The sequence below is a fragment of the Marmota marmota genome, unplaced genomic scaffold (genome assembly GCF_001458135.2).
Source record: "Marmota marmota marmota unplaced genomic scaffold, marMar, whole genome shotgun sequence".
NCBI lineage: Eukaryota > Metazoa > Chordata > Mammalia > Rodentia > Sciuridae > Marmota > Marmota marmota.
In genome coordinates this window covers 31,539,016-31,548,648 of record NW_025999968.1, presented here as the reverse complement: position 1 = coordinate 31,548,648, position 9,633 = coordinate 31,539,016, and the positions used below count along the sequence as shown (strand labels likewise).

Here is a 9,633-nt window from a genome sequence, read left to right as displayed (position 1 = left end):
GAATGACTATATGCTTTCTATATGTATGTGTGTACATACAAATATAATATGAATTATAAAATAGTAGTGCCAGTAAATGGCCTAAAAGTCTTTTGGAATGAAAGCTATTGGATGTAGCATTATTGCTGAAGTTGTCATAAGTGAATGAAAGAGAATTAAGCACAGGTGTTCCTTTGCTTCCAAAGATACTACAAGTTGATTAAATAAAATTCTGAAAATACTTGAAAACTTTTGAATGACAATGAGAATTAAAACTTACTTAGAGATAGATAGCTAGAAAGAGAAACTATTAGGCAAGATGGAACGATTGATTCAAGAACATTAGCTGCAAAACATGAGTTCAGGGAATATTTCAAACATATTTTTACACATACACATAAAGAGGGTCCTCAAAAAGAAGTTACAATACTTGAAAGAAAACGCTGAGAACAATTTATCCATTGACCTAAAATTTTAGTCTTTGTTTTAACATTTCTTATGTATTCAAGATAAAATGATTTACCTCTTTATTGGTTTAAACTTAAATATGACATTAACAGATGTTCTGTTGGTATGCAAAATTTTTGTGTATATATAATGTGATCATATCATTTATGCTGAAAAAGTAACAGTTGGTATATGGAAAGTTATATTGTAGTATAGCAATATTTGTTTGGAATTCTTGTATTAATCACATTAATTGTTTTTATTGGAAAGCCAACATAGGCAGGTATGCCTTTAGATGATTAAAAAAAGGAAGAATCTCAACATATGCATTCAAGCAATTTTCAATAATACAGAGCTATTAAACTTATATAATATCATGAATGCTAAGTCAGTACTTTAAATGAGACAATTGAATCTTTATGTAAGTATATATAGGCCTTTCTTTTGAAAACGGCCACTAATTTTCTCTTATATTTGTTAAAAAGAGAGCTTTATAGTTTAATTTTACTCTGGTTAATCCTAAATTGTCAACAAATTATTGAAGACTTGTAAGACTATTTTCTCTACTAATAAACAAAAAATGAGACTACCATGGTAACTATACCTCGAATACTCTGCTTTTGTAACCTCAGATTCAGAGTAGTTTTTTATCTGAACTGTTCCATTAGCTACACTGATTTCAGATGCTCTCTTGCACTTTAAACTATAAAGGAAAAATGCTTTTTTACTGATTATACAAGTCTGAGTATTTTTAGACAATTTGTTTATAATCAGGACCAAGTGCCTTGAATGTTTTGGGAAATTTTAAAGGTGGAAATAATTTAGAAGCACTTTCAAAAAGACTTTGGGCATAACAAAGAAATGGTGGTGGTGGTGGAATATTTGTTTAAGTAACTGTGGACCTAAGAGTTTCAATTTTAAGAAAATGCTTTTAAGTAGAAAGGATCACTCATTTGATGAAGATGTTTTGCTGAAGAATTCTATAGGAGACATCACATCTTGTTATTGGTAGACTGTCTTATTAACTCAAATCATGTAAAGTAAAGGAAGTTTTTCTTAGCTCCCAGTAAGTAAATTTGGAGTTTGGGAAATTTAACAAATTGTTCATATGGCCCATTGTTTCTCTGTTGAGCCTTTTAATAGGCCATTGGCTCAACTTAGAATGATTTCACCATTTCTGTATGCCTCCAGGCCTACCTAGCTCCTAAGATTTCTTGGCTCACTTTTATTTGTTTTTAGACCTTAGCTAATGTATCATATTCTCTGGAATATTGCTCCTACCCCTAAAAGACTCAGGTAAGGCTCTTCTATGCTTGTATGATACCTACTGAAAACAGTTTCATGCCTAATTATAATGGTTGGTTCATTTATGTGTCATCCATTAGGGGAAGTGTCCCAGAGTGAGAGGCCAACAAATATCTGACTATGTTCTACAGGCTTGAAGGCCTAGTCCTTTGCTTATGGTAGGTTTCCAATAAATATTGTATTAAACAACTTTTAGTTTCCTAGGGTGTCATACCTAAACACCACAAACTGGGTGGCTTAAAACAAAAGACATTTATTTTATCCAGTTCTGGAGACGAGACATCTGAAAGCAAGTCGTTGTCAGGATTGGTTCCTATTGGAGACTCTGAGAAAGAATTTGTTGCAAACTTCTCTTCTAGTATCCTCGAAGTTACTGGCAATTCTTGGTGTCCTTGGGTGGTACATACGTCAGTCACTCCAACAACCTCCTGTGCATGTGTCTGTGTTTCTTCTCTTCTGATAGGAAACGGTAGTACTGAATTAGAACCCAGGCTACAACATTAATCTAATTACATCTGCAAAGACCCTGCTTCAAAAAAAGTCACATTTATAGGAAGCAGAAATTGGGGCATTAACATGTCTTTTGGAAGACATAGGCCCATCTGCAACAGTAACTATCTTATGTTTTTACTTTAGGGATGGGTTAATTAATATAAAATGTAATCTTAATCATGGGCAGATCAGTTACTAAACTGCTAAACTAGCTAATTATTTAGCCACATTATTAACAGAACAAGGCACAGAATGTAAAAAAAAAAATTCTTGATTTATTTCAGACCCTTTGACTCAGTTACAAAATGTATGTACTAGTTTGCTACATGGACTTTACTTCAGTTCTAGAAAGGGCAAATTCACTTGCAGCAATTTCTGAAAGAATGAAACCCGAATAACTGTATTGTATTCAGGGTTTCTGATTCTTATGTGTAACTCAAAGTTTTATGTTTCTAATTTGGGTCATCTTTATTTGGCACTCACTGCAAAGTAGGGGGAGAGGAGGCAATAGAAAAGTTATTTCTTGGCATTTAGCAATTAGTTGATTAACATGCAAATTTTATTCAAAGTTATATAAAACATGCATCTATTATTTTTGGTTCATCAGATTGGGTTATTTTTAATTTTAATAAGATGCAACAATAATTAAGTGATTTAAAATATATAATTTAATACTGAACTAGTTTCTCAGTAGCAATGACTGCCAGGATGCACATGAAGCTCCAGGTACATGCTCAGAAACAAGATCCAACAGGCAGTAGGCAGAGGATGGGATCTGGAAACCAGCCGACGTTGGCATGGACTAGAGATGATTGCAGAACACCAGTGAGAGGAAAGCAAAGATTCAAACTAGCATTAGGCAAGAGGGGATTCTTGCATGTTTTTCTGTGTGGTGTGTGTGTGTGTGTGTGTGTGCGCGTGCGTGCGTGCGCATGCATGTTGTATGTGACCTTGGGTTAATGCATTTTGGGATCTACTGGGATGTGAATGAGGCATCTAATTGTCTATGAAACTCAATAGGTCTATGCATTTAATATATGAATGGATATTGCTGCTATTGGTAGATGTTTTATAATTTCCCAAAGCTGTGTCTCTTAATTTTTTAAAATTAATAAGATTTTAGTATATAAGAATACTCATAAGGGGTTTTCTTATTTTTATTATTTTTCTAAACCAGTAGGGGGAGGTCACACATTACTTTTTGGTGGGCTTCAGAACTTCAGACTTTCTTAAAAAGATCTATCTTCTCTAAAAAAATTTAAAAATAATAATTTAAGATAGGGTACTTGTGGTTATGATTCTTATAAGTACTCTGGTATTAGTTCTTAAAAAGCAGCCTTAAACTTTAAGTTCCTTATTTTTCTAATTAAAAAAAAATATGTGAAACACTCCAATATTCCTGGTAAAATATAACAACCTTGCTGTTGATGTTATTAATAGTTCCAAACTGCTAAGTCCATTTGTGACAGCAGAAACTTAATTACTTAGTTTAAATGACACTTCAAAAAAAAAAAGGATAATTTATTGGTCAATTTTTAGTGTGAAAAGTAAATTATTTTAATGTTTACTACTGTATTTTTTATTTATCTTTATTATTACTTACTTTGCAGTTTAAAAACATCTGAAGAAGAAAGGAAACATTTCAAATTTCAAGATACAAATAAAAATAGCTCTTTTTCAGTAGAATACATAAAATGGGGATTCTCTGACTATTGTTTCTGAAAGTAGAAAGGCTGATTACACCACATTGTGTGTATTCTGTAGGAAAAATATAGTAATACTTACGTGGCTAATAATGGAATGATCTCAGTCAATATAGTGTGTGGTTTTGAGTGACACAGAAGGATAACACCATTATTCTTTGTATTTTCGTTTCTTGGTAAGTTAATCATGTTCACTGTTCCATCATCAATTGTCATTCACTCATTTTGTAAAATTTGAGCATTTGAAGTTAATGTTATTGTATTTTCTTTGTCTACTACAGCTGGTTGCAGTATATACAAATGATAATTTTACAGCTACACACACAAGTTCACAAAAATAAACATTAGAAATAGTAACATCTTACTTTGCGACAAATACACAAAGTCAGTATAAGACATCTAAAGTAATGACAATCAAAGTGAGTTTATCTCATTATATGTAAATCTATCTATTTGAAAGGTATATTATATATTTTTAAAACTAAGTGGTTAGGTATTGCTTATGTTTGGAAATCATAAATTCTCAACCATGATTGCTCTATGTTGCCAATCACATGTAAATGTTAAAAATTACAGAGAAAAATAATAGAAAATAATGATAAAGTATAAAAAGATAATTATGAAATAGGATTGAAATCAAGAAATAGAATAAAATGCATTAAAAATAGCACTTATTAGAAAAACAGAGCAGTGTCATTTGTCTACGGCATACTTTGTAAGCTTTTAATTATTTTATGCATACATACACACACAGATCTGAAGTGCAGTGGAGAAAATTTGCAGTGGGAGAGCAGGCAGAGGGAAAAGGTGACAGGACTGCTGGTCCTCCAAGTCTGTAGCTGCCATCACAAGGACTTTGAATGTGTCAAACCAAGAGTGTATCTAGAAATTCGCTCTCAGAAGACTATTGAATTGAAATCACAAGTGGCTAAAGAAATAGGAATGATATAATTATTTTCTTTTGTTTGAGAGAGAAAAATACTGATTTATGAGCCTTTCTACTCCTTACTGAGGTTAAAATTTTAAGCATTCCATAAAGAGTATCTTTTTCTTAACGGTTTATGTTCAGCAGCTAAATTTTAAAGCTGTTGAAAACAGCATTTATTTGTGAAGTCTAGTGCAAACCTGACCTAGATTCGCTATTTTCATTGACTAAAAATAATGAAAAAAATATCAATAATCTTTAGACATTGGCAAAATAAACCCCATAAAATAATTAGTAATTCAAGAACCAAACAAACAATTAAAACATACTGACAAAGTTGGAGCACAGCAATTAGAGGGAAGTTAGTCATTTTCTTTCTGGTTAAATGATATGTTCTTTAACAGTAAGGTTTATGACTATCATATTTATTGACTCATTTGCTCTTCCAAGAATAACTGCCTTATAATAGGTCCTAAATGTATGTTTTTTTGAACAAACAGGTTTCAGTTTAATTAATGTAGCAATTTAATTCAGAAATGTAATCATAGAAAATCACCCCATTTTCAGCTATACTGATTGGAGATCAGCATTGATATTGCAATAAACAGGACATGACATATGGTAGAACCAAATGCATGAATTTTATTCCTAAGAATCATCTGAATTTCCTGTCATTTATGTTGTTATTTGCAATATCTTTGTGTTAGCATGCTGCATGTTAATTTTAGAGCAGTAACATAGTCTTAACGAAAAAACAAAAACCAAAAAGGCTAGGGCTTTTGGCTTAAAATGTTCAGTGGCATTTAATATTACAGAAATTTACATGTTGGGATTAAGTGGCCTGAAATTCAAGTATGTAATGTAAAATGGGATAAAGCAACCTACCACAATCATATTGTGCCAATATTCAGGCAGGGCACAGAGGAAATACACAACAGGTTTTGAAACCAATCAAATTAATCACAGCCCAAGCTTGGAAAGAGAGAGAGAAAGATTGCTGCTTCTCAGGTCATGCTGTGATGATGAAGGAAACAGATCTGATCATTTGATTACTGGGCGATAGATACTAAATCGTGGAAACCTTCTCAAGTAACTAACTTCTAGTAATGTGTGGGGATATTTTTAGGGCTTGGGAACATGAGTTGAATCCCTTATAACTTGGATAACTCATAGCCTGTTTTAAAATGAAGGCCTCAAACATAACCAAAATCATTCATATTTGAGATCAAGAAGTAAGGAAAAACAATAAGGGAAAAGGAGCTAAAAAATGTGAAACTGAAAAACAGAAAATCAGCAGAGTAGCTCTGGAAATATGTTAAGCACTGAAAAATACTCAGATTTTGTGAAATATATAAATGTTAAATTATCGAGAGAAAGCAACACAAAGTAGTATTTTGAAATGAGGGTGAATATGACTAAAATTTAGGTCTAACCTTCTCTGTGTGATTTTGGACTTGTCATTTATCCTAATTTATAAAATGGAGATATTAACATCTATTTTACAAGACTTCTATAAAAAAAATGACACAGCATAAACTGTTTACCGGAACACATGACTTGACAGGTATGAGGTGCTTCATTGCTAATAGTAGTTTCTATAGCCATAAGATTCTCTTCACTATTTAAGTTTCATATTTGGAAATGGATGCTGTCTTTAAATTTAAGATATCAAAGGTATTCTCATATTTCCTGTTCCAAATGTATGGTGTAAAGTAAGCTGCTACTAAGGAATTATTGGTAGTTTACAAATTTTTAATACTCTCCAAAGTCAAAGTACTTGAGTGCGTCAACTTTCATGAAACAAAATGAATACTTTTGCCTTTTTTTTTTTTTAACCAGGGATTGAACTCAGGAGCACCCAACCACTGAGCCATATCCCCACCTCTATTTTGTATTTTATTTAGAGACAGGGTCTGAGTTGCTTAGTGCCTCACCCTTGCTGAGGCTGGCTTTGAACTAGTGATCCTCTTGCCTCAGTCTCCCAAGCTACTGAAATTAAAGTCATGTGCCATTGAGCTTGACCATACTTTTGCATTTTAATAAGTGAAGCTGATACCATAACTTTTAAATGTCATAATGTATATTCATAATTCCTGTCCCTGTAAAAACTAAGTGTTTAAAGAAATACATTGAAAAGATTCATGGACATTTGAGTGCTTTGGATCTCCACTGTCTTCTAGCCATGACAGAAAAAGCAAGGGGTAAAAGGAAGGATTATTATTTAGAAAAAAATAGCACCTTATTTAAAACTGGTGTTTCCTTCCTTTGTCAGATGTTGCTTTTACCGCAAGAATTAAATACCTACTACAGGTCCGATTTTGAATTTCCTAAATTTGTATGTCAAGTTTTAATTCAGAATGTGAACTTTGAAATTTGGTAGGTACACATGTAACTAGTTATGTTGATGTCATATTGGAGTAAAATGGGCCCCTAATACAATATGACTGGTGTACTTACAAGAAGGGGAAATTTGGACACAACTTTACACACAGGGAGAACACTATGTGAAGCTGAGGTAGAGATCAGGATGATATATCTACAGACCAAAGAATGCCAAAACTTGCCAACAAAACACAAAAGCCAAGAAAGAACCCTAGGTTAGGTTCTCCCTAATAGACCTCAGAAAAAAAATCAGCCATGAATAACCTCAGATTGAATTTCTAGCTTCTAGAACTGCGAGTCAATAAAATTCTGTTGTTTAAACCACCAGTTTGTGATATTCTTTTATAATAATCCTAGCAATCTATTTGCTAATTGAAATACAAATTCCGAGGAATTGTATTAGCTTATATTAGGCTTCTAGTACTGTGAAATAAATTTAGCAGCTTAAAATAGCACAGGTTTATAATCTCACAATTTCTGTGGGTCTAGAGTCCAGGCACAGATCATCTGGTCGTCTGCTCAGTTTCCTCCCAAGGCTGCAATCAAGGTATTAGCCTGAATACTTTCTTCTTGGAAAGCTTGATTGAGGTAGAATGGACTTCCAAGCTCTTTCAGGTTGTTGACAGATTCTTTCCTTGTGATTATATGGCCTAGGTTTCCCCATGCTTTGCTGACTGCTGGCTGGGGGCTGTTCTCAGCCCCTAAAGGTAGTCTGCTGCTCCATGCTTGGTGCCTTCTTGCCGGCAAGTTTACACCATGGCTCTTTGGTTTTATGAGATCATCAGGAGAATGACTGTCACTCTAGACTACAAAGATAGTCTTATATAATATACAGTAATCATGTTAGTAATATCCCATAACCTGTCAGTTAAATAAATTCACAGGCTCCACCCACCCTTTAGCGGAAGTATTTACACTGGAATTTAGCTCACTGGGGGTTATTCTAGAGTAAGTTGACCATAATACTTAAAATACAGTTTTTGTTTTGTTTTATTTAGATTTTTAAGTAAAAAAAAAGCATTATCAACATTCACACACACACAGATAGCAAATCAACAGTTCAATTAAAAATCATAATAGCATTATAGAGTTTGCAACCCTGTTATAATCAAGCTCTCAAGATAGAGTATAAAGTTATATTTACCTAGAGAAGATGAGTCACTCTTAAACCTACCCATGATCCTGGGATGTCCACTGCCATTTGTAAAAAAGGTTCTTTGGCTTATCAATTTTTCTTAGGCTGTGATTGAACTTACTGCCTTTCCCTGTACATAAAAAATATGCATTTAAATACCTCTGGTCTACACTTGAAATAAAGGTAAAATATCCACAACTATATGGAAAAGAAAAATAAGAATATTTTTAAATTATAGGAATCAAAAGAAGAAAAATAAAATTGACTAGAGTTCCATTTTAGTTAATACTATATTTTTCTAAGTACACATTCAAAGAAAAAATATTTTAAAATTTAACTCAAACTTACAAATGATCTAATTCCGATAAAATGATGGACTATGTCCTCCTACTTTTGAATCTTTAAATTTGCAAAGCTTATTCTGAAGCTACATATTGATTAGATTAAGTAGACATTCTGCAGAGTTAAGATTAAAATGTACATACCATATAAGAGGGTCAGTCAGCAAAGGAATGCTTTCTAAATTTTTAGTCCCCAGACAGTCATCAGGCAGCCAGCAGAAAAATGCAATTTGAAGCCATGGAGTCTCCAGTTTTTATCTCTGACATTATGTTGAGATTCGACAGATGGAAGCCCAGCAGCAGACATGCAAAGTGGATGCCAAATGAGGCACATACACACAGCAGAGGGGTGCCCTACCCAGGTGGTCATCTTCTGCCTTCCAGAACCTTTAGCATGGCTCACTCCAAACTGGACTATGCTGTAGTGATATTGACATGTTCTTCAGTCATTGGTGAATGTCAGTGGGCTCTTGGCTCTCTGCGTTAGGAACTTTAGTATGCTCTCTGCTCTGTACATATGTCCAAGTTGGCAGCCAGTTGGCATGGCTGCTGATGTGTCTCTATCTGTCAGATCTCCTCATCACCTTTGGGACAGAAATAGATGATATGAGTTTGTCAGCAAGAATGTTATCATTGGCTGAGGAAAGATATCTAGGGAAATTAAAATTTGGAGATATTTTAGAAATAACTTTACAAGTTTTCATCTAAACTAAGGATCTATGTATCTTTAGAAATATACGGAAAATATAATTGAAATAGAAAGACTTTCACTATAATTTTAGCTAAGACTTTCATAGTCTTAGTAATTAATGAGCAAAAAACACTTGAGAAATTTAGCCAAGGAGAGTAGATGTAGATCAAGCTCTTAACAAAGCATCAGGCAGGGTATTAAGACAAAGCAAAAAAAAAAAAAAAAAAAAGCGA

At 33.3% G+C, this 9,633-nt stretch overlaps 1 long non-coding RNA gene across 1 annotated transcript; it reads right to left on the bottom strand.

The window, feature by feature from the left end:
- Window positions 1-464: 464 nt before the first annotated feature.
- On the bottom strand, window positions 465-9,289 carry LOC125616918. Its single transcript, XR_007347701.1, has 4 exons — window positions 8,854-9,289; window positions 8,378-8,498; window positions 7,706-8,039; window positions 465-2,187 (listed from the first exon to the last, which is right to left on the bottom strand). It is a non-coding gene; the product is annotated as an uncharacterized LOC125616918 (long non-coding RNA).
- Between the last annotated feature and the right edge of the window lie 344 nt (window positions 9,290-9,633).